The 24847-nt window shown below is 44.0% G+C and overlaps 1 long non-coding RNA gene across 1 annotated transcript; it reads left to right on the top strand.

The window, feature by feature from the left end:
* The first annotated feature begins 5063 nt into the window (after positions 1–5063).
* On the top strand, positions 5064–24752 carry LOC311524493. The gene is made up of 4 exons (XR_014712567.1): positions 5064–5159; positions 21024–21213; positions 23215–23291; positions 24671–24752. It is a non-coding gene; the product is annotated as an uncharacterized lncRNA (long non-coding RNA).
* The last annotated feature ends 95 nt before the right edge of the window (positions 24753–24847 follow it).

Raw genomic sequence — 24847 nt, 5'->3', positions numbered from 1 at the left:
CAGGAAACAATTTCAGGACCACATTATCCCATCAGTAAGGATTACTGCAGGATATGCCATGTCCTCCTAGTTGTTTATTAACAAAGAGAAAGCCGTACTCACCCAGGCAAACATGCACCAAATTGAGAAATAAAGATGGGGCGAAATGCCTGACATGCTTCATCCCACTGAAGAAAAGGCTAATTTTTTCTCTGTTTCAAAGGTGTTTTGGTTTGTTTCTTTTCGTCTAAAGGGACAGGCAAAGTCTCCTTCAGACCTGTGCGGTGGTGAAATGTGCAAGAGACAGTAACAGATGTTAAGATGTTAAGCGGATGACACGTCTTAATTTCTGAGGAATTTAAAGAAGCTCCTTCCTACCACCTAATTAGACCAATTACTTTGCAAGGAGCTGTGGGACTCATTTCTGATACAAGGTTGGGAGGAATCAACATCACTCTCACAGGGTCGGTCGGTTGTTTGCACTGTGCTCAGGTTGCCTAATGAACCACTCTTCACTGCTTGAATATAGAAGCCAGGTAAAGTTGAATTTTTTAAAATGTGTCTTATTCTCTAACTTTCACCTCTGCTTTCCAGAACTAAGAGGGGGTTTTATTTATTTTAGATTTTGGCTTCATTGAGAAACAAGGGGGTACGAACTCAAAACAAATGCACGGCACAGTAACCAGCAATACTTTAATATCAATACTTTAAAGGAGGCCAGTCATCAATTACAACAGAAAATATCATAGACAGAAGCCAGCGATGGTTTTTTTATTCTTGAGATGGCCTAAAGATTTGTTTTTTTAAATGTTTGGATTTCAGTTAAGTTTTTGATGCATATTTATAGCTGCTATATAACTTATAATTAACATCCTGAAACTTTTAAAAAAGTACTCCAAAGACAATATTAATGAAATAGTTTTTTCCCCCCCACTTTGTTTTCTGTTTCAGACAGTTAAAAGCGTATTTCATGCTACGCAAATATATCTATCTATTCAGTAAATTCAGGGGGGAAAAAAACCCACACTGGAAAGTGCATATAAACAAAACATAAGAGGAACTTGGCAAATGGTAATAGTTCCCAAACGGAGATGTTTCAGTGTTCTAGCTGTCAGCTTGATGCAGAATTATTTCCCTTTAAGAATGCTCTAATGTACTTTAATGATGTTTTTGAATTTACAGAACACACACACACACACAAAACAACCCCCTCAGAAGTTAGTAATAAATTAACACAAGTGCTTTTTATTTTTGTCCAAGATTTTTTTTTAAATAAACCATGTTGCTACTCAGGTGTGATCAAAGTTACTTTTTCTTCTGGCAGACATGACCTATGTACATTGGGACTGAATGTGAATTGGAAGCTTTGGTGAGATCAGTCCCATTTCCAGTGGACAGGTAGCCATGTCACCATACCCATTATCACAACTGCACTAGCTAGGCACTCTTGCTAGCAGCTGTCAATAAAGGCAGAGAATACCAACTGATCCTGGAGAATGAAATAATCTCTCTCTTCCTAAAGGTGGTTCCCTCTAAAGCATGCCTCGTTTTCTGGATCCAAAGCACAGCACGTATGCACATGCTTACCTTCACTAGGATTACTCACACACTTCCATGCTTTGCTGGATTGAAGCCATTGTCGATGGGAGCAGGACTGATCCTTGGTGGGAATAATTTGCCCTGTGCTGTCCATGTCCTAGAGGGCCCAACCATGCAGCAGCTGCAGACTGGATTCCAGTGGATATACTTCATTTGTCAGCACTTTCATGATCATTCCATTCATTTTATTATGATTAACTAAGAATTTGGAACAAGCCTTTCTGTTCTGTCCAGCTGCCTTAGACAGGCCAAACCCCGAATCCTTACTCAGCAAGACTCCTATTGGCTTCAGTGGGACCTTTGCCTGAGTAAGGAGTGCAGGATGTGGTCCCATGAGTGGGTGAAAAGCACATGCATTATTTCTGAAATATATGAGAGCCATGGGCTCGGCCCAGCTTATCGCCTGGAACTTCCAGGCTTGGTTTAATGAACAAAGGGTTAAATAGCCCCCCCCATGTGTGTTTTTTTTTTTTTTTTTTTTTTGTGCAGAAGAAACAGGAAAATCTACAAGTTGCTACTCACAGGGCCTGATCCAAAGCCCACTGAAGTCACTGGAAAGACTGCTATAGGATCAGACAGACTTCCTTCCATATTGTTCTGTGGATAGAGGGTAGTAAGTGTTCCCCATCCCACTCAAGGAAGTAGCAAGGGATTTGGTCCACAAACACATAGATTTTGGGGGACCAGTCAGAAGTTATGGTCACCTCTACAGTGGTCTGAGCTGCTTCACAACCTCCTGACCCTCTCCCTTAAGCTTCTAGACAACTGGGAGCATGGATCCAGCTGGCAGCTGCTGCCCCTGATACCACCCTCAGGGGGAGTTTCAGAGTGCAGAGGGGAACAGTGAGGAAATGAATGCTGAGAGAGTCAGCACGACCTTATTCTCGGATTTTCCATGGGGACAATTCCATGGACAAAACAGCTCCCTCTCTGCTCATGGAACCTGGTCACTGCAAAGTAGCCACTGGGGTATTCTGCTAGGTGGAAAGAAGGGGAGGATGGTGCTGAAGAGGCAGCCTGCCCCTCTTCCTGCTTGAATCCACCAGGTTTTCATCTCCTCTGACCACAGATGTGGAGGGGACAATCTAGCCCAATATACTTTATTTTATGCATTTTCCACAATACAAAGGGCACCACTAATTAGATACTGTTTTCTATACAGATAGCCACATGCAGTTCATCAGCCAGGGAAACAGAAGCCAGAGCAAAAACAGAGAACCCAGAAGAGAGACATCTTTGAACAAGATACACACTGTCCTCGAGCATTAAACCCCAACACAGGTTTCCTGGCCTGTAGGGAGAATCCCATTGGAACACATTGTGTTCCTGTACGGACACTCTTCCTGCAGGACAAGTGAACTGTAAAGCCTCAGCATGGTAAAAAGTACATTAAAATTAGTGGAGTATTATTAGCAAAGGCTCTGTGTAAATCTAGGATGCTGTTAACTTGTATCACTGATAGTAATTATCTTATTAACAATAACTATACTAAAACAACAGTGATAGTATAGCAACATATACAAAATGGCCTACGAGCGGGACTATGTGACTCCCAAGAGAGGAAAAGAAAGCCAGCCTGCCCGTCGCAGTGTGGTCTTCAGGCCTTTAAAATGTGAGACAAGGATCTCAAGGGAAGGACACAATGGCAGCATAAAGGAAAACATGCAGTGAGCTCTTTCTACAGGGTACATTAATAGCAAGAGTGGCAGGAGGTTTTCCCTGCTGCTAGTGCCTGATTCTGCCTCACTGATGTCAGTGGGCGCATGACCATTGATTTCAAGGGATCAGGATCAAGACCTTAGTCTTTAGGGCTGGGATTTTCAAAGCAGCATGGCACCAAACTCCCACTCAATTTCAATAGATTTGTGCCCCTAACTCTCCTAGACTCATTTGGAAACCCTAGCCAATACCCTTTTTGTGTGTACACCTACATACTTACACCTGCCAGAACTGGTTGGAAAATGTGGAACGTTTTGAAATTTTGATGAAAAACCAGAAAAAAAGTCAAATATTTTTGCAAACTTTCTCCTCTCCCACCAATTATCCAACCATTTCTAATACCTACTGTATTCAGCTAACATTGCTGTGTGAGCACGTCCCATTCCAGGACCTCTGTGAACGCGGTCATGGCTAGTGCCCTGGAAGACAAATGAATAAAACAGAGGAAACAGGATGTAACATCGGTAACAGCTGCAGTCAACACTCCTGCAGTTGAACGAAAACCTCCACAAAGCCCCAGCCCATCTGAGCATAGTAAACACAAAGGAAAGCTCTTCTTATCAGGAGAGGCACAATAATACTCCCAAGAGTATCTCTGCAACAGCAGTTCCCATAATGGGGTCTAGGGAGACTCTTTCGGACAGTGGTCTGTTCCCAGAAGGGAGATGCACTAGAGTTCAGTGGGCAATGAACAAGTGCCCAGATTAGTCACCATCACCACAACAGGCACTAATTGCCACCTGCATTGGCAGTCTCAGCACAGAAGCCAAGGGCTGAATGGGTATGGAAATAAAGTATATTTTCAGCATCATATTATGGGTGGTCACTTCATGTCATAGCACATCACATTAGCCAGACGTTATGGAGAAGTCTGCCCATGCTGTACCTGTTCAGTAAGTAAATACAGGATTTTGCTTTCCTGGGTTGGCAATCTGGTCCCTTTCACATGCATTAAATTAACATATACATTTAAAAGAGAGACAAAACAATAAAAGAGAGTAGAGGGTATAGGCTTTCTGCTCTGCTTCACGTAAACTAGGTGTGGCCTTCAGTCTTCTGCAAGTTATTAATGTAGCCTTCACTTGGAGAAGGTTTAGACATCCACTTGCTCTAACCTCTGTGCCTTTTTATGAGTGAAAAGTTGTATATTCATATTAAATCATTCAAAATAAATAGCTTGAAACACCACCTTCTACATAAGCCTTCTCTTTCTGCACTGAATAAACATGACAGATCATCTCCTAGTGAAAACATCTAGAGGAAAAACTGCACCTTTTCTTCACTGTGTGTGTGCGCTAAAGTTAAATCAGCAGGTAAGTGCGCTCTGTGTTGTATTTAAAAATCTCAAGAATGAGTTGAGGCTCCACCCTGCATTTCCTGTCTGGGCCATGTGAAGGGGAGAAGAAGCTGTAATGGCCAAGCAGAGGTTCCTGGAGCCATTCTGCCTATGTGAGGCAGAATGGCACAGAGGAGCACAATCAGCAGTGCTGCATGCCAGTAGCTGGGAGGGAGGGGGATGGAACCTGACCTTTTCCTTGCGAAGCCACCAGGTTTATCAGGCATGCCCCTTCCTAGAGAATGAGAGGATAGCCATTTGGGAGATCCAAGGGGGGAGGGGGAGGGGCGGGGAAGTGAGGGAAGAACGGGTTGCGGGGGAGATGTGCCTCTCACATCCATGCAAGACAAGGCAGAATTATACCCTATATGGCTCAGCTTGGTGTAGCTGCAAATGTATATCAAATGGTTCTTTGTTTTCAGAGGAATTGTGTATTGCATCTCACTAGCAACTCTCACAGAACTGCCTGAGTGTGAACTGTTCAAGCTGTTCTCCACATGTCACATCTGCAGCAGGAAGTGCTAAGGTACAGTAAGTGTGACAAATTTCACTTCAGTGGTTGCATGCAAGCTCCCATCTCACTACATGGCTAGACAATATTGCTTTTGATCTCAGTTGAACTGATTTAGCATACCCAGGGTTGATATGTAGTAAAAGCACAATCCACAAAAACAGCATAAAAAGTACTGGTCCCAAAAAAACAACCAGTGTATCAATAGAGAGTTTTCAGAGTAGCAGCCGTGTTAGTCTGTATCCGCAAAAAGAAAAGGAGGACTTGTGGCACCTTAGAGACTAACCAATTTATTTGAGCATAAGCTTTCGTGAGCTACAGTTTACTTCATCCGATGCATTCTCTAACGTGCCACTAGTACTCCTTTTCTTTTTGCCAATACAGACTAACACGGCTGCTACTCTGAAAACTTAGAGACTAACAAATTTATTTGAGCATAAGCTTTTGTGCATGCATCCGATGAAGTGAGCTGTAGCTCACGAAAGCTTATGCTCAAATAAATTTGTCAGTCTCTAAGGTGCCACAAGTACTCCTTTTCTAATAGAGAGTTTGATATCTGAGATAGAGCAATGTCACTCTGTCCCAAGATTCAAGGCTAGGGAGTAAAACGAGGGTGGTGCAAAACTAGGAGCATTTTTCAAGAATGTTTTGGGTGAACATTTTTATAATTTAACTGTGGGTGATTTTGCATCTGCTAAGTTTTGCATTTCTGCAACATTTTGCAAAATCTCCTTCCTCTCTTGAAACATGCAAAAATTGATTTTTGGACCAAAAGGAATTTCCAAATGTTGAGGTTTTTGCTCTAAAATAGGACCATTTTTAGGTGAACTTTTTAAAAAATTCTGTTTGCGAGGCAAAAATTCAGTCCAAAACTTGCATGTTTTTCACAAAACCTTACATTTTTGCAACATCACAAGAAAATAGAAACCCTTTAGAGGTAAAGATTTTACAATCTGATTATTTTCACTCAGCCCTAAGATAAACACAGAGGGGCCAATTGACCCCTGTGCTGCTACTTGAGCAGAAGCAGTTTGTGCCTTCCCTATTCTGAAGCTTTGGGGGTGAGTATGGCTGCAGACACAGGAGAGAGAAGCTAAAAGGGATGCATTAAGTCATGCCGCTGCTGAGACACAGAATTGCTTGGGCAAGGGTGTGTCCCCAGCCACACACTGTCTTTCCCTTAGGGCTCTTGGATAAGAACATAAGAATGGCCATACTGGGTCAGGTTTCAGAGTAGCAGCCGTGTTTGTCTGTATCCGCAAAAAGAACAGGAGTACTTGTGGCACTTTAGAGACTAACACATTTATTAGAGCATACTGGGTCAGACAAAGGTCCATCCAGCCGAGAACCTGTCTGCTGACGGTGGCCAATGCCGAGTGCCCCAGAGGGAGTGAACCTAACAGGTAACGATTAAGTGACCTCTCTCCTGCCATCCATCTCCACCCTCTGACAAACAGAGGCTAGGGACACTATTCCTTATCCATCCTGGCTAATAGCTGTCATAAACATACAGCTAAGGGTATCATAAAATCCCTCCTTACCTGTAAAGGGTTAAGAAGCTCAGGTAACCTGGTTGGCACCTGACCAAAAGGACCAATAAGGGGAGAAGATACTTTCAAATCTGTGGGGGAAGGGTTTTGCGTTCTCTCTGGGTCAGGGAGGAATCGGGACAGGGAAAATACATCTCCCAAAGGCCTACTTGAACTAAGCATCTAGATTACAAAAATTGTAAGTAAAGCAAAGAAATGTGTTAGTTTATCTTTTGTTTTAGCTTGTGAATTTTCCCTGTGCTAGAGGGAGGTTTATCCCTGTTTTTTTGTAACTTTTAAGTTTTGCCAAGAGGGAAATCCTCTGTGTTTTGAATCTGATTGTCATGTAAAATTACCTTCCATCCTGATTTTACAGAGGGGCTTCTTTTACTTTCTTTTCTTTATTATAAAGTTCTGTTTTTAAAGAATCTGATTGGGTTTTTAGTGTCCTACAAACCCAAGGGTCTGGTTTGTGCTCACCTTGTTTATTTTTCAAGCCTCCCCAGGAAAGGGGATATAGGCTTGGGGGGATATTTTGTGGGAATAGGAACTCCAAGTGGTCCTTTCCCTGATTCTTTGTCTAAATCACTTGGTGGCAGCATACCTTGGTTCAAGGACAAATAGAGATTTGTGCCTTGGGGAAGTTTTTAACATAAGCTGGTAGAAATAAGCTTAGGGGGTCTTTCATGTGGGTCCCCACATCTCTACCCTAGAGTTCAGAGTGGGGAGGGAACCCTAACAATAGCCATTAATGGACTTAACCTCCATGAATTTATCTAGTTCTCTTTTAAACCCTGTTATAGCCCTAGCATTTTAGTTACCCTTCTCTGAACCTTTTCTAATGCCAATATATCTTTTTTGAGATGAGGAGACCACATCTGTATGTAGTATTCAAGATGTGGGTGTACCATGGATATATATAAGGGGAATAAAATATTCTCGGTCTTATTCTCGATCCCTTTTTAAAGGATTCCTAACATCCTGTTTGCTTTTTTGACTGCCGCTGCACGCTGTGTGGATGTCTTCAGAGGACTATCCACAATGACTCCAAGATCTCTTTCCTGATTAGTTGTAGCTAAATTAGCCCCCATCATATTGTATGTATAGTTGGGGTTATTTTTTCCAATGTGCTCTTACTTTACATTTATCCACATTATATACTGGCATTAGCAAAGGTTCAGAGAAGGGCAACTAAAATGATTAGGGGTTTAGAATGCGTCCCATATGAGGAGAGATTAAAGAGACCAGGACTTTTCAGCTTGGAAAAGAGGAGACTAAGGGGGGATATGATAGAGGTATATAAAATCATGAGTGGTGTGGAGAAAGTGAATAAGGAAAAGTTATTTACTTGTTCCCATAATATAAGAACTAGGGGCCACCAAATGAAATTAATGGGCAGCAGGTTTAAAACAAATAAGAGGAAGTTCTTCTTCACACAGCGCTCTGTCAACCTGTGGAACTCCTTGCCTGAGGAGGTTGTGAAGGCTAGGACTATAACAGGGTTTAAAAGAGAACTAGATAAATTCATGGAGGTTAAGTCCATTAATGACTATCTGCCAGGATGGGTAAAGAATGGTGTCCCTAGCCTCTGTTAGTCAGAGCGTGGAGATGGATGGCAGGAGAGAGATCACTTGATCATTACCTGTTAGGTTCACTCCCTCTGGGGCACCTGGCATTGGCTACTGTCAGTAGACAGGATACTGAGCTGGATGGACCTTTGGTCTGACCCAGTATGGCCTTTCTTATGTTCTTAAATTTCGTTTGCCATTTTGTTGCCCAATCACTTAGTTTTGTGAGATCTTTTTGAAGTTTTTCACAGTCTGCTTTGCTCTTAATTATCTTGAGCAGTTTAGTATCGTCTGCAAACTTTGCCACCTCACTGTTTACCCCTTTCTCCAGATCATTTATGAACAAGTTGAATAGGATTGGTCCTAGGACTTACCCTTGGGGAACACCACTAGTTACCCCTCTCCATTCTGAAAATTTACCATTTATTCCTACCCTTTGTTCCCTGTCTTTTAACCAGTTCTCAGTTCACGAAAGGATCTTCCCTTTTATCCCATAACAACTTAATTTACATAAGAGCCTTTGATGAGGGACCTTGTCAAAGGCTTTCTGGAAACCTAAGTATACTATATCCACTGGATCCCCCTTGTCCACATGTTTGTTGACCCCCTCAAAGAACTCTAATAGATTAGTAAGACATGATTTCCCTTTACAGAAACCATATTGGCTTTTGCCCAACAATTTATGTTCTTCTATGTGTCTGACAATTTTATTCTTTACTATTGTTTCAACTAATTTTCCTGGTACTGACGTTAGACTTACTGGTCTGTAATTGCTGGGATCACCTTTAGAGCCCTTTTTAAATATTGGTGTTAGATTAGCTATCTTCCAGTCATTGGGTACAGAAGCTGATTTAGGAGGACAGGTTACAAATCATAGTTAATAGTTCCGCAATTTCACATTTGAGTTCTTTCAGAACTCTTGGGTGAATGCCATCTGGTTCCGGGGACTTGTTACTGTTAAGTTTCTCAATTAATTCCAAAACCTCCTCTAGTGACACTTCAGTTTATGACAATTCCTCAGTTTTGTCACCTACAAAGGATGGCTCAGGTTTGAGAATCTCCCTAACATTCTCAGCCGTGAAGACTGAAGCAAAGAATTCATTTAGTTTCTCCGCAATGACTTTGTTGTCTTTAAGTGCTCCTTTTGTATCTTGATGGTCCAGGGGCCTCACTGGATGCACCAGAGAGACAGAAAAAGAAAAGTTACTTGACTGACAGACTAGAGATTTTGGATTCAGAGTAGCAGCTGTGTTAGTCTGTATCCCTAAAAAGATTTTGGGTGCCCAACTTAAGACACCTTAAAGTGGCCTGATTTTCAAAAAACCCAACAACCCTGAGCCCAAAATTCAGGCCTCAAGCATCTCAAGTAGGGCAACCAAAACTGAGGCTCCCAAATTGTTAGTTACTTTGGAAATTCTTGGCTTTTTTGCTTTAGACAAAACAGAAAAAAACATGTTTTTGTCATGTACTGAAACTGCTTCAGGAAGGATACAGTTGATTATCTTCATCTCCGGATTTAACTAATGAAAGGGTCAGTTTCCCTCAGTACATGTGAGTTTTGAAGAGTGGGGGGTTGCTACTTCTCAGTATGCAGAAGGCACTGCTTTTCTTTTTAATAATTTCTTAATTACTCTCAGTTTTGGACCATCTGTGATTTTTTTACTGGCTCAACATATTGCATTTTGATCCATCTCTTCACTAATAAACTGTGTATAGTTTGTAAATAAAGGCAGCCGTACTTTGAAAATTCGCGATTTGAGGTAATGTTTTGGGCTAGTCAAAACCTTCCTGACTCTTAGGGCTGGTCAAAATTTTTCCATCAGAACTGTGTTTTGACAGAAAAAATGGATTTTAAACTAAACAAAGATTTTGGTGAAAAGTATCTACTGCCTGTGGATAATTTCAATTGAAAGTGATGCCACAGTATCTCATGGAAGTTGTACTTTGGGGGATTTAAGCTTCCATTCTCTTCTATGGGATGGACTCTCTTGCCAGACTACATCTCTCATGATGCACCATGGCCAGGAACTATTATGACACTCTCCCTTCCTTGCACCAAGAAAGTGGAGCATTATGGGAGATGTAGTCTGGCTAAAATCCCTGGCCCATAGAAGAGAATAGGAGCATAAGACCTGAACTCCACTCCCATGAAGCATAGAGGTACCCATTTTGAATTGAATTTAACAGAAATATATATTTAACAGAAATGTCTAAATTTTCAATGCAAAATAAACAAAACTATTTTCTCTAAATTTTGTGAGAGGGAAAAACCCCTTCGTTTCTCCCCAGCTCTGCTGACTCTTTGACAGATCAGGCTCCCTGCTTTGGCCCCAGGAAGAGTGAGCAGTGCTGTTCAGACTGGCTTGGGAAGAGGAGTGGACTGGTCCTTGTTCAGCTGTCCCACAGTCCCAGCAGTGCTGGAAGGGGATGAGGAATAGGGGAAAATTGGCAGCTTTGGTGGGAACAAGGAAGAAAAGCAGAGAAACAAACTCCAAATCTCCTTCCAGCACTGTGCAAACCTCCCTTTGGCTCTGCACACATCCCTACAGCCTCATTGCATTGACTCTATGTTCGATGGCAGAGCAAAGCTAATCTCTAGCGTCCCCTTTGGCTCACACCCTTTCCCATTCCACCAGCTGGAGAACCGTACCTCTTCCCTGCAAAAGGGTATCATGGCAATGAATGGTTCGTACACATCAAGGGAAGGGAGGTGAATGGGATAATAGGAAAGTCCTTTCTACATACTCTAGATACCCATTAATCTCATTTCATGCACTAGAGGCCGTGCTTTTTTGCTGCTGCCACAAGGGGGTGTGGCTACTTCTCCTAACTGCAGACATTAAGGGTATGTCTACACTACGAAATTAGGTCGAATTTATAGAAGTCGGTTTTTTTGAAATCGGTTTTATATATTCGAGTGTGTGTGTCCCCACAGAAAATGCTCTAAGTGCATTAAGTGCATTAACTCGGCGGAGCGCTTCCACAGTACCGAGGCAAGTGTCGACTTCTGGAGCGTTGCACTGTGGGTAGCTATCCCACAGTTCCCGCAGTCTCCGCTGCCCATTGGAATTCTGGGTTGATATCCCAATGCCTGATGGGGCTAAAACATTGTCGCGGGTGGTTCTGGGTACATATCGTCAGGACCCCGTTCCCACCCTCCCTCCCCCCGTGAAAGCAAGGGCAGACAATCATTTCGCGCCTTTTTTGTCTGCTGCCAGCCAAAGATGTAAAGGATAGATGGAGTGGGTCAGAACAAGAAATAGACCAGATTTGTTTTGTACTCATTTTCCTCCTCCCCTGTCTAGATCACACTGCAGTCAGTCACAGAGAAGGCGCAGCGAGGTTAATCTAGCCATGTATCAATCAGAGGCCAGGCTAACCTCCTTGTTCCAATAACAACGATAACTTTGGTGCACCATTTCTTATTGGAACCCTCCGTGCAGTCCTGCCTGAAATACTCCTTGATGTACAGGCACACCCTTTGTTGATTTTAGTTCCCTGAAACCAACCCTGTAAGCCGTGTCGTCAGTCGCCCCTCCCTCCGTCAGAGCAACGGCAGACAATCGTTCCGCGCCTTCTTTCTGTGCGGACGCCATACCAAGGCAAGCATGGAGGCCGCTGAGCTCATTTTGGCAATTAGGAGCACATCAACCACCACACGCATTATCCAGCAGTATATGCAGCACCAGAACATGGCAACGCGATACCGGGCGAGGAGGCGACGTCAGCGCGGTCCCGTGAGTGATCAGGACATGGACACAGATTTCTCTGAAAGCATGGGCCCTGCCAATGCATGCATCATGGTGCTAATGGGGCAGGTTCATGCTGTGGAACGCCGATTCTGGGCTCGGGAAACAAGCACAGACCGGTGGGACCGCATAGTGTTGCAGGTCTGGGACGATTCCCAGTGACTGCGAAACTTTCGCATGCGTAAGGGCACTTTCATGGAACTTTGTGACTTGCTTTCCCCTGCCCTGAAGCGCATGAATACCAGGATGAGAGCAGCCCTCACAGTTGAGAAGCGAGTGGCGATAGCCCTGTGGAAGCTTGCAACGCCAGACAGCTACCGGTCAGTTGGGAATCAATTTGGAGTGGGCAAATCTACTGTGGGGGCTGCTGTGATGCAAGTAGCTCACGCAATCAAAGATCTGCTGATATCAAGGGTAGTGACCCTGGGAAATGTGCAGGTCATAGTGGATGGCTTTGCTGCAATGGGATTCCCTAACTGTGGTGGGGCTATAGATGGAACCCATATCCCTATCTTGGCACCGGAGCACCAAGCCGCCGAGTACATAAACCGCAAGGGGTACTTTTCGATACTGCTGCAAGCTCTGGTGGATCACAAGGGACGTTTCACCAACATCAACGTGGGATGGCCGGGAAAGGTGCATGACGCTCGCATCTTCAGGAACTCTGGTCTGTTTCAAAAGCTGCAGGAAGGGACTTTCTTCCCAGACCAGAAAATAACTGTTGGGGATGTTGAAATGCCTATATGTATCCTTGGGGACCCAGCCTACCCCTTAATGCCATGGCTCATGAAGCCGTACACAGGCAGCCTGGACAGTGGTCAGGAGCTGTTCAACTACAGGCTGAGCAAGTGCAGAATGGTGGTAGAATGTGCATTTGGACGTTTAAAGGCGCGCTGGCGCAGTTTACTGACTCGCTTAGACCTCAGCGAAACCAATATTCCCACTGTTATTACTGCTTGCTGTGTGCTCCACAATATCTGTGAGAGTAAGGGGGAGACGTTTATGGCGGGGTGGGAGATTGAGGCAAATCGCCTGGCTGCTGGTTACGCGCAGCCAGACACCAGGGCGGTTAGAAGAGCTCAGGAGGGCGCGGTACGCATCAGAGAAGCTTTGAAAACCAGTTTCATGACTGGCCAGGCTACAGTGTGAAAGTTCTGTTTGTTTCTCCTTGATGAAACCCCCCGCCCCTTGGTTCACTCTACTTCCCTGTAAGCTAACCACCCTCCCCTCCTCCCTTTAATCACCGCTTGCAGAGGCAATAAAGTCATTGCTGCTTCACAGTCATGCATTCGTTATTCATTCATCACACAAATAGGGAGATGACTACCAAGGTATCCCAGGAGGGGTGGTGGAGGAGGGAAGGAAAATGCCACACAGCACTTTAAGCACAGCACTTTAAAGGTTTACAACTTTAAAATTTATTGAATGACAGCCTTCTTTTTTTTGGGCAATCCTCTGTTGTGGAGTGGCTGGTTGGCCGGAGGCCCCCCCACCGCGTTCTTGGGCGTCTGGGTGTGGAGGCTATGGAACTTGGGGAGGAGGGCGGTTGGTTACAGAGGGGCAGCAGTGGCAGTCTGTGCTCCAGCTGCCTTTGCTGCAGCTCAACCATACACTGGAGCATTCTTGTTTGGTCCTGCAGCAGCCTCAGCATTGAATCCTGCCTCCTCTCATCATGCTGCCGCCACATTTGAGCTTCAGCCCTCTCTTCAGCCCGCCACTTACTCTCTTCAGCCCGCCACTTACTCTCTTCAGCCCGCCACCTCTCCTCCCGGTCATTTTGTGCTTTCCTGCACTCTGACATTATTTGCCTCCACGCATTCGTCTGTGCTCTGTCAGTGTGGGAGGACAGCATTAGCTCGGAGAACATTTCATCTCGAGTGCATTTTTTTTTCTTTCTAAGCTTCACTAGCCTCTGGGAAGGAGAAGATCCTGTGATCATTGAAACACATCCAGCTGGTGGAGAAAAAAAAAGGGACAGCGGTATTTAAAAAGACACATTTTATAAAACAGTCGCTACACTCTTTCGGGGTAAACCTTGCTGTTAACATTACATACATAGCACATGTGCTTTCGTTACAAGGTCGCATTTTGCCTCCCCCCACCGCGTGACTACCCCCTCAACCTTCCCCCCTCCCTGTGGCTAACAGCGGGGAACATTTCTGTTCAGCCACAGGCAAACAGCCCAGCAGGAATGGGCTATACTGAGTGTCCCTGAAGAAAAGCACCCTATTTCAACCAGGTGACCATGAATTATATCTCACTCTCCTGAGGATAACACAGAGAGAGAAAGAACGGATTTTGGTTGAATGCCAGCAAACATACACTGCAATGCTTTGTTCTACAGTGATTCCCGAGTATGTGTTACTGGCCTGGAGTGATAAAGTGTCCTACCATGAAGGACGAAATAAGGCTGCCCTCCCCAGAAACCTTTTGCAAAGGCTTTAGGACTACATCTAGGAGAACCGCAAATGCCAGGGCAAAGTAATCCTTTCACATGCTTGCTTTTAAACCATGTATAGCATTTTAAAAGGTACACTCACCAGAGGTCCCTTCTCCGCCTGCTGGGTCCAGGAGGCAGCCTTGGGTGGGTTCGGGGGGTACTGGCTCCAGGTCTAGGGTGAGAAACAGTTCCTGGCTGTCGGGAAAACCGGTTTCTCCGCTTGCTTGCTGTGAGCTATCTACAACCTCCTCCTCCTCCTCATCTTCTTCGTCCCCAAAACCTGCTTCCGTATTGCCTCCATCTCCATTGAAGGAGTCAAACAACACGGCTGGGGTAGTGGTGGCTGAACCCCCTAAAATGTCATGCAGCTCATCATAGAAGCGACATGTTTGGGGCTCTGACCCAGAGCGGCTGTTCGCCTCTCTGGTTTTCTGGTAGGCTTGCCTCAGCTCCTTCAGTTTCACGCGGCACTGCTTCGGGTCCCTGTTATGGCCTCTGTCCTTCATGCCCTGGGAGATTTTGACAAAGGTTTTGGCATTTCGAAAACTGGAACGGAGTTCTGATAGCACGGATTCCTCTCCCCAAACAGCGATCAGATCCCGTACCTCCCGTTCGGTCCATGCTGGAGCTCTTTTGCGATTCTGGGACTCCATCATGGTCACCTGTGCTGATGAGCTCTGCATGGTCACCTGCAGCTTGCCACGCTGGCCAAACAGGAAATGAGATTCAAAAGTTCGCGGTTCTTTTCCTGTCTACCTGGCCAGTGCATCTGAGTTGAGAGTGCTGTCCAGAGCGGTCAGAATGGAGCACTCTGGGATAGCTCCCGGAGGCCAATACCATCGAATTGTGTCCACAGTACCCCAAATTCGAGCTGGGAACGTCGATTTAAGCGCTAATCCACTTGTCAGGGGTGGAGTAAGGAAATCGATTTTAAGAGCCCTTTAAGTCGAAATAAAGGGCTTCACTGTGTGGACGGGTGCAGGTTTAAATCGATTTAACGTTGCTAAATTCGACCTAAAGTCCTAGTGTAGACCAGGGCTTAGTGGAAAAAAATATTGTGGAGCCTGCTTTTTTATAGTGAGGTGGATTCCAACAGTATCCCTCAAAGGCATCTGCCACAACTGCAAGAAAAAGGAAAGTACATAGCTGACCTGGAGTACTGTGCCCCACACAACAACTATCCTGCTTGGGAGGAAAAGGCTGCCTATAGCCTGGTGGAAGGCCACATATAGGTCCTTCCCTGTCCCCCTTTTGTTTTAGAATAGTCCTTCCACAAGACAGGAGGTCGCTAGAAATTTGCAATGTGTGGATTTGATTTTAAACATGTTTTCCAGGTTACCATGTGTCCTGTATACGTTGCACGGATACAGCATAAAATAGACTGCCAGATATCCTCCCTTATTTAACAGTGACTAGCTAGGGTAACAATCAGTGCTTAATTTGTGCCAGGGTTTGCCAGGGCTGAGCCCCAGCACTTCTAAGCTTGGCAGTTCATAGCCCCAGTACCTCTCAGCTTGCTATATAAGTTATGTAAAAAAATAGCTGGATCCCGAGCACCTCTTTCATTACAAATTAAGCACTGCCGTCAATAGAAACAAATAAAATCCACAGTCCCTCTCCTCCCACCCCACAGAGGGGGGAGGGATAGCTCAGTGGTTTGAGCATTGGCCTGCTAAACCCAGGGTTGTGAGTTCAATCCTTGAGGGGGCCATTTAGGGATCTGGGGCAAAAATTGGGGATTAGTCCTGCTTTGAGCAGGGGGTTGGACTAGATGACCTCCTGAGGTCCCTTCCAACCCTGATATTCTATGAACTGCCTTGTGTAGCTATTACCAAGTCTGGTGAGAAGAGATTTTGAACAGGAAAGAAAATTTGATTTCTACCTGGCAGTAAAATTGTTTATTTGCACTCAGTTAGACCAAGATGAAAGAGCAAAGAAAGGAGCCATATAACATGAGAGATATTACGTCAATTATATGGACAACCTTTTGTTGCTCCATGCTCAGAGCACAGTCATCTGCACGACTGATGTTCAGAGTCAGCACTCCTGGAAAGGAAATCTGCTTGCTCGTCAGAGAATGTGTTAAAAATAAACGCGCTTTTCTCACCACCACATATAACTAAGTCAGTAATGCATTGCAAAGGGGGGCACCAAGGTCAGGGACATGGGGTGAAATATGTGTGGAGGACTGCCTTGAGGCCTAAGGATATTTATCAGATCTTAAGTGGGATTTAGGTGGTGAATAGCTGGTGTGATGGTTACAGAGTTAGCTGCACATCTGACCCCTCTCTGCTTTCTCTGGGTGCAACCGCACAGGTATCAGGCCTCATGCCTTCACCTCTCTCAGGGTGGAAGCCCTTGATTCTTCCACTCTTAGATCTGGTCCTGGGGTATAGCACTCTGTATTGACTGTGCTTACTCAACGGGTCCAGTTAGGTTCTGCATTTGTGGTTCTTCCCTTAAGGAGTCTAGCAATATACTGAGAACTCAGACAGCCTTCTTAAACCAAAGTATTGTTTAATCTTTACAGTAGGATCAAAGCATAACATAAGAGAAAAGGGTTTTAAGACAACAGAAGGGCTACAAACATGTCTGTCTTACCTGAGGCCCTAGACAGGCCTATCTTATCCCAGATCCCACAGGGTCTATTCTTCCAAACAGTTCCCAGCAACTATATAGCCTCTGGACAGAGACAGTCATCAACTGTTTCTAGTCCTTTTGATGTGTTGCTTCCCAGCATCAGCCAAACAAGCTCTGTAATTTAGCCGGAGCGCGGAAGGTAAGCTCTTCACGGTTAATAGCTCAGGCATTGTCTCTTAACTGCCCTGAAGTATTTGCTTGGAGGTATCTTACCTCAAGTCATTATTTCATTTCCTGCTTGTTTTTCCAACAGCCATCTATTAAAGTAAGCCAATATAGTCATACAGTAAATATTCCAATAACCAGGTCAACATACAGTATTCATAGATTATTGAAGAATGCCCTTCCCTTGTCGTAACTGCAAGTTTCAGACCACGTGACAATTACACAGCAGGTCCAAACATAATTCCAGTTTAAAGGACAGAAATAACATACTCACAGTACCATACAGCAACTCTGACACTACAGTGTATCAACACTGCAGATTAATTATTAATACTGTAACTCACATATCAGTAAAGGTATTTCTGCTCTGGAATTGAAAAGATCCCTTGCACAAAGATAATGGTTGAGGATAACTAATACAAGATGACATTATTTTGTGTCATATCTTTCCTACAAACTGCATCCCAAAATGTTTCGCAAAATCAAATAAAATTATAAGGTTAAATTAAATTATACATAGTACGGGGAGAGAAATAGTAAAGGTATAGGCAAAGGGTCAAATGTGATGTGAAAATAGATGCAGAGACAATGAGGCTGTGAAATACAGGATGGCTGTTCCAGAGAACAGGAGCTGCACAGAAGAAAGTTCTTGCATCAACAGTGCTAAGAATGAAGGGATAGAGAGAAGGCTGGGGATAGTTTAATAGTTTATAAGGCCAGAAGGGACCATTGTGATCATCTAGTCTGATCTCCTGTCCAACACAAACCATAGAACGTCCCTGAATTAATTCCTGTTTGAACTGCTGCATCTCTTTTAGAAAAGCATCCAGTCTTGATTTAAAAATGACCAGTGATGGCAAATCCACCACAACCCTTGGTAAATGGTTCAGTAATGGTTAATGACCATGACTATGTGCATGCCGTATTTCTACTCTGAATTTGTCTAGCTTCAACTTCTAGCTCTTGGCTCATTACACCTTTGTCTGCTAGACTGAAGAGCTCATTATCCAATTTTTGTTCCCCATGTGGGTACTTAAAAACTGGGATCAAGCCACCCCTCTTGAAATTCTTTTTGTCACGGTAAGCAGATTGGGGAAAGGAGCAGTGAGACAACAGTTCTGTGAGGTGGGGTGGACTAAGTCCAAAGAGAGAGTATCAGGTTATAGTCACAACAATCCAGTTGACCTCCTTTTTCCAGATTCAAGGCAGGATTTTAAAAAATGCTCAGCATTGGCCAGACTCCGCCCTCACAGAAGTCAAAGAGAATTGATTTCAAAAATGGGTCAATGGGGCTACATGCTTCAAAGTTAAGCACATACATATGTGCTTTTGCTGGTAAGGCTTTCAGGTGAGGCTGTCATTCTGCTTATTGGTTTCTGTCTTCCATTTACTTAGCTAAAGATGTTTACGACTGGAATATGAAGGGTCAGTACAACTTTATCAGAGGCACAGTTAAACCTGGGTTTAGTGCTGACTTGCTTAACTTTGCTATGTTTAACAATAAGATGATGAGATCAATAATATACTCCATTACAGCCATTCTAAATCCATAGTTAGTGTCCTGTGGAGCAATAGAAAGTTAACCATTAAAAAAAAGTTAGTACATTAAAAAATTTCACCCAGATACTGTTGCGGTAAACTTCATCCCATTTATGGGCTTTTGAATGGTCTCTTCCTTTCTCTTACTACTTTTCTTAATTAACAAAGATATTTGTATTATTAACACAGGCTTCTGCCTGCACATTTTCATTTCCTATGAGATCTTATAGTTATACTGACTTTACAACTTGGCAGCATTTCCATGGTGAAGGCTAAAAAAAACAAATGATTGAGGGCTTGGCTACACTTGCAAGTTAGAATGCATTAAAGTAGCCCCGGGAGCCCTAACTCCCGATGTGTCAACACTGGCAAGGCACGTAGAGCGTCTGGACTCTGCAGCTGGAGCGCTCCTGGTAATCCACCTCCATGAGAAGCATAAGGCTTGCTGTGCCCTGGCTGAAACGCCCGGGCGTCAGTGTGAACGAGGTGCTGCGTTACTGCGCTGTGATTGGCCTCCGGAAATAATCCCCTGAAGTCAAGTGGCCACTCTGGTCATTGTTTTGAAATTGCCTACAGGAATGCAGATATGCCCTTTGAAAGCTCCATTTCTGACAGCTGGCATGCTTATCTGCTCCGGGACAAAGCAAACCATTAGTGTGGAACGCTGCTGTTGTGAGCGTGTGTGAGGTGGGTCTGCTGCTGTCTGAACTTACAAGACAGCATGCTGACATGCTCTCAGCCCCCCAAAAACCCACTCTCTCTCCCCCCACATACACACAACACACTCCACCCCACCCATTTGAAAAGCACGTTGCAGCCACTTGCACACCGGGATAGCTACCACAATGCACTGCTCTTTGTGGCATTGCACGAGCTGCTAATGTGGCCACGCCAGTGTGCTTGCAGCTGACGGTGTAAACACACAGCAGCATTTTCCCTGCTGTGGTCTCCGAAGGCTGGTTTAACTCCCAGCGCTCTACATCTGCAGGTGTAGCCATGCCCTGAGAGTCACTGCACTTATTCAGACAGGAATCTGCAACAGTAGTCAAGGGAATGGCTTAAGACAGCTTCTCAAGCTATCTGATGTGGGGGACCGGCAATTTTTTTTCCCCAATGTGCGCGCAGACCGGCAGCTGGCGGCTCGCGGACTGGCACCGGTCCACGGACCACCACTTTGAGTAGCACTGGCTTAAGAGTCTAAACAGAAAGGCCAAGATTTTCTAAAGCAATTATGAGTGCTTTACTGTATGCATATGAATAGCCTATTGACTTCACTGGGACTACCCACTTATGCAAAGTTAAGGACATGCATAAAACGTGGCTGGATCGGAATTTTATTTGACAGGTTTAAATGTTTCTAAAAATCTCAGTTTTCCAATTCAGTGATTGTTTTTTTCTTTCAGATTGAATAGTGCACAGGTATAAAATGAATTAATTCCAGGATGTCTATATCAGCTGCAGGTGTAACAGGGTCTGAACTAACTCCCTCTCTCACACATTCCTCCTCCTCTTTCACAGATATTCCCTTTGAAAAGGTTTGAGTTTAACTATAGTTGTGATGAACAGAAAAACCAGTAGGGGGATGCCTGAACTGACTATGGCCTGTGCTCTGGGAGGGGTTAATGAGAGACAAGTTTTCTGTGTGCACAGATTTACTATTGCATTCAATCTTTTAATTAGTGTTTTGAATCTAGCTAACATTCAGAAGCAAAAACTGTAATAGAAACACCTTAAGGGGGATTCCAGCAAAGGTTACCCAGGAAGCTTTACAGGTTTCAGTACCAGGAAGTTTCTTGTCCTTTATAAGAAGTTTATTGTCAAAGCCATCCATGCTTAGATGTTATTGTGATATCAGAGCAGGAGTATAAAGCCACCTTAATAACCGTCAACAGCAGGAAATGTGATCAGAGAGGAGGAGGAGCTGCTGGTTAGTCAGGGCAGCAAAGGTTGGGTGGGAATGGAATCAAGAAGAATAGAACACCATGGGTTCTCTCTGCCATAGTTTCCTTCTGCTCTACCCACACCATCTCCTTGTGTGACTAAACCTTAAACTGAGTTGTGTAGTAGTGCCCAATCAGTGGCACCTACAGATCCCCTGGGGAATAATGAAACCACAAAAAGAGCAATCACACGACTAAAGGGCAACAAAACCCAATCTATATATACTAGCATAAAGTAGCCAGAGAGTGGCTGAGAATCTGGGACAGACACTAAGTGCTGAATCACATACATTTCTTCTTTCCCTCTAGGAAGAGATTGGTTCTTCCTGATCCGTACACAGTCATGCCATAGGATGGACAGACACACCACCCCACTGTTGAGCGGGTCAGACAGCCAAACTCCACTTCCCCAGTTTACTCTGCTATGCTCCATATCCTGATCTGTCTCCTCATTGGCTGTGCTGTGCCACAGGCCAGCAGCTCAGATCACCTCCTCCAGGTAATGGTGTCAGATAAAGTGTTAAAAATAAATAATGACAAGATTCTGTAAAGGAAGCTAACATGGAGTGTAAGTTAATTTTTTTATTGGCGTTTCTGGCTTGCTCATCCGAACGGTATCTGGGCAGCTGTGTGATTTAATATTAAGGCAATGTGAGCTTAGCAAACATGTTACCAAAGCAAGACCCTCTCTCAATCCAGTTGAAATTTCATGATATTTCCTCCTCTCCCTCCCTCTTCTTTAGAGCACCATTTGCCCTTGGCATCCCTTTGCCTCCTGCTCTTCACTCCCTTTGCCGAACACCTGCTGTCCCTGGTGCCTTACGTCCCTGCTGAAACAGGCCCTAGAGCTACCAAATTAATGTATACCTGGGTCTGTATCCCGGGAGCTATAAAACTCAGATGAACCCAGCCACACCCTTGTTAGGCACATTAAGCAATAAAGGCCAGACCATACAGTGTCAGGAAATGAGAGCATATAGTTGCTCTGTGCGAGTATATCCCAACTTTCTCTTAGGGGATATATTTTCCTTTGGGGTTTTGTTGAGCCTAACTGGTTCATCTGAGACATTGAGATGGTTAAATCACCAGCACTTATCTGACCTAATGCTTTATTATGAAAATAGTTACATTCTACATATGAAAAGCCAAAGCTCTTAAATCTGACCTTCACATTTATACAGCATACAAGATTTCTGGCGGGGACTTAGAGAAATGACTCTTTCAATAAAAAACTCACCAGAAATCAGCAGCACTCCTTTCTAGTTCCTTAACAGCGATTGTATTTCTTTCTTATTAAGATGAAAGGAAGGCTCCTCTTCCTGCTGCTATACAGGCAGGTTGCATGAGCAAGGTCTACAAGGAAAGACAAATAAACAAACCAAACAACCACCACCAGAACTTCCCAGTAGGCTCATCAAAGAGGCATAGTTACCTATTCAGCTGCTGTAATAAATCTACTGAGGAACGTGTGAATACAGGATACAATGAAATTGGAGGGAAATGTTAGGGTATACAGTACTTGTGGATTATTGATGAGGAGCATGTGGTGGGGGAAATGGAAGATAATTAATTATGGGGGAGATCTTCACCTTACAGATTAGGCCTTCTGCAAATATCACCCAGGAAGTCAGTTTAATACCAGAGCCTTTGGAGGAGGAATAAAAAGCAAAAATGAGGAGAACCTCCTGCCTGCCTAACTCAGAAAAGTACAACCAAAAATAAGCTCCGCTAGATTTTAATTGAGGGCCTTGGTTTATAACGACCTTTAGATAGTCCCCCTTTCCAGAGTGTTAGGATAGCAAAATTTGCTGGATTGACATTGCTGAATACTGAACCCCTTTACTCACAGCAGACAGCCACCTTATGACTAGGGAGGGGGAAAATGGTTAGTATTTAGATAAAGGTAATATTTGTATTCAGGGAGCCTGGGGCTCAGGAAATATTTGTTCCCTTCAGCGTACTCAGTTACTTACCACAGTTGCACATGCAAATGGATAGTATAGCAGGCTATAATTGTCTATTTCCATTCACAACAGCCCATTTTGCATTTGTAATTATGGATACATGTTGTGCATCTAGTTTTTGCATACAAACTAATTCCTTCTTCCTTTTCTGAAAGTTTGGTCTTGAATGTCTCTCCTCCATCATGAGTAGCTTTAACTCCCTCATGGACATCTGCTTTGTCTTTCTATAACAAATGCTAATCAGCTCTCAGGAACATGACTAGCAGGTTGTTTGACTCATCTTCAGAAATTGGACCCAGTATATTGCAATTCCAGAATTTGTGTGTGTATGTGTGTGAGAGATGATGGGAAAGCTTGTCTCTCTCAATAACAGAAATTGGTCCAATAAAAGATATTACATCACCCACCTTGTCTCTGCAATATCCTGGGACCAACATGGCTACAACAACACTGCATACAGCAAGATGAGTATGTTTTCAGTTTGGCTGCTCTCAATGATAGTCAGTGACCCAATTTCTTGGTTTACACTTTTGTAGGCTGGACAGATGGTGTTACGACTATAAGATGATTATCCCACAGCAAATCCCTGGCCTTAGTCATTCTCCCACAGAAGGTGAGTCAAGTAGAAAGTGTGACATTAATCTTCCTTCACCTGAAGACACTTATAAGGAACTGCATGCAAGACAAAAATAAACATTGAGGGTTGGGCTATGACTCAGGAGCTCAAACTTCAACCCTATTCCCAAACCCATCTTTCTGCTTTTCTAGGTAGAAGAGAATACTGTCACTCCTGCACTTACATGCTTGAGGGGATAGAATTCATACTTAGGGGATTCATGATGCATGAAGTGGAATCATAAAGAGAGCACTTAGGGCTGGATCCAGTGTCCATTGAAATCAATGGGAGTCTCTCCATTGATTTCACTGGCCTCTGGGTCAGGTTCTTAGTGAGAAGTAAGATGGCAGCACTCTTGTTGTGTGTCTGTACATTGGTGAACTGGATCAAGACTGTGGTGAGCTTACTGCCTGGAGCTTGTCCGTTCCTTGGTGGGCTCTTTATATTTCCTGGCACCAGCCCCATGTGTCCTGGCTGCCAATGTATTTTAAAATCAAAATTACTTTAAACTCAAACCTTGAAAGCAGCCAGTGTCTTCTGGGTGGAGTAGTTTCTCATTGCTCTCCCACCACCTGGGATGAGAACTTCCAGGGGGTTGCCAGTTTACCAGCAGAGCAGTGTCTCCCTCCAGGAGTACTCCCTCACTGAGAGCAGGGCTCTTAAGTGCTGCTTTTCCCGCAGGGTTTTGTTTTGATTGGCTGGGGGATTAATTGGTTGATTGGGAGGGAGGGGAATCTTACCCTACCCTTCATTATAAGGCTCCTGGCCCTGGCTCCCTAAAGAGACAGCTGTCTCTTCTCATTGAGACTCAGCCTTACCTTGGTACCACTTCCTCTCTCCTATGTCTGCTCCTGCTGTCACCAGGGTTTTTGTACAGTTGGTGTTATTTGGAATGGGGTAGCCTGGGCCTCATCTGACCCCTTGATTCTTCTGTACTTAAAGGGCTGTTGACCAAAAAGCAGTGGGTTTTTTTTGTGCCCCTTCTGTCCTTGTATATTTCATGTACCTACTCATTGCTCTTAATTAGTATATGAACTATAACATGCTTATCCTTTGGTGGAGTAAGGGAGAAGAGAATGGATTTTGTTCCTTTACTCTGATGAGCATGCATAGCAATTAGAGGAAATGTTATCCATGTACAATATTGTTAATTTAGCAGACACAGCTGTAAATGCCACCATCTTGGCCAACAACAGGGATTGAACTGGAGACCACCAAAGCTAAAATCATGAGTCTACAACTTGAGCTAAAGAACCAAAAGCTCTCTAGCACTGAGGAGTAACAGACTTTCGTCCTCTATGGACTGAGTATAGCGGGGGGACAAACAACACACCATGACCAGTGGCTACATAATAATCTTCTTTTCATTCCTTCAGGTATAAGAGAAACATGGTTGCGTACCGTTTTATTTCTTCAAACAACTGCTTTTGAAAGAAGTTAGAACCCTTCTTCCTCCTTTTCAGATAAAGACTCTTGCCTGTGTCATGATGTTTACTTTCTAATATTGCTGCTTTTACTACCCTCTTTCAAATTTCCAGTTATTGGACTATCAC

This window comes from Lepidochelys olivacea, assembly GCF_965140295.1.
Source record: "Lepidochelys olivacea isolate rLepOli2 genome assembly, chromosome: 7".
Classification (NCBI taxonomy): domain Eukaryota; kingdom Metazoa; phylum Chordata; order Testudines; family Cheloniidae; genus Lepidochelys; species Lepidochelys olivacea.
The sequence above is the reverse complement of the archived record's forward strand: the minus strand, read 5'-3'. Positions and strand labels throughout refer to the sequence as shown.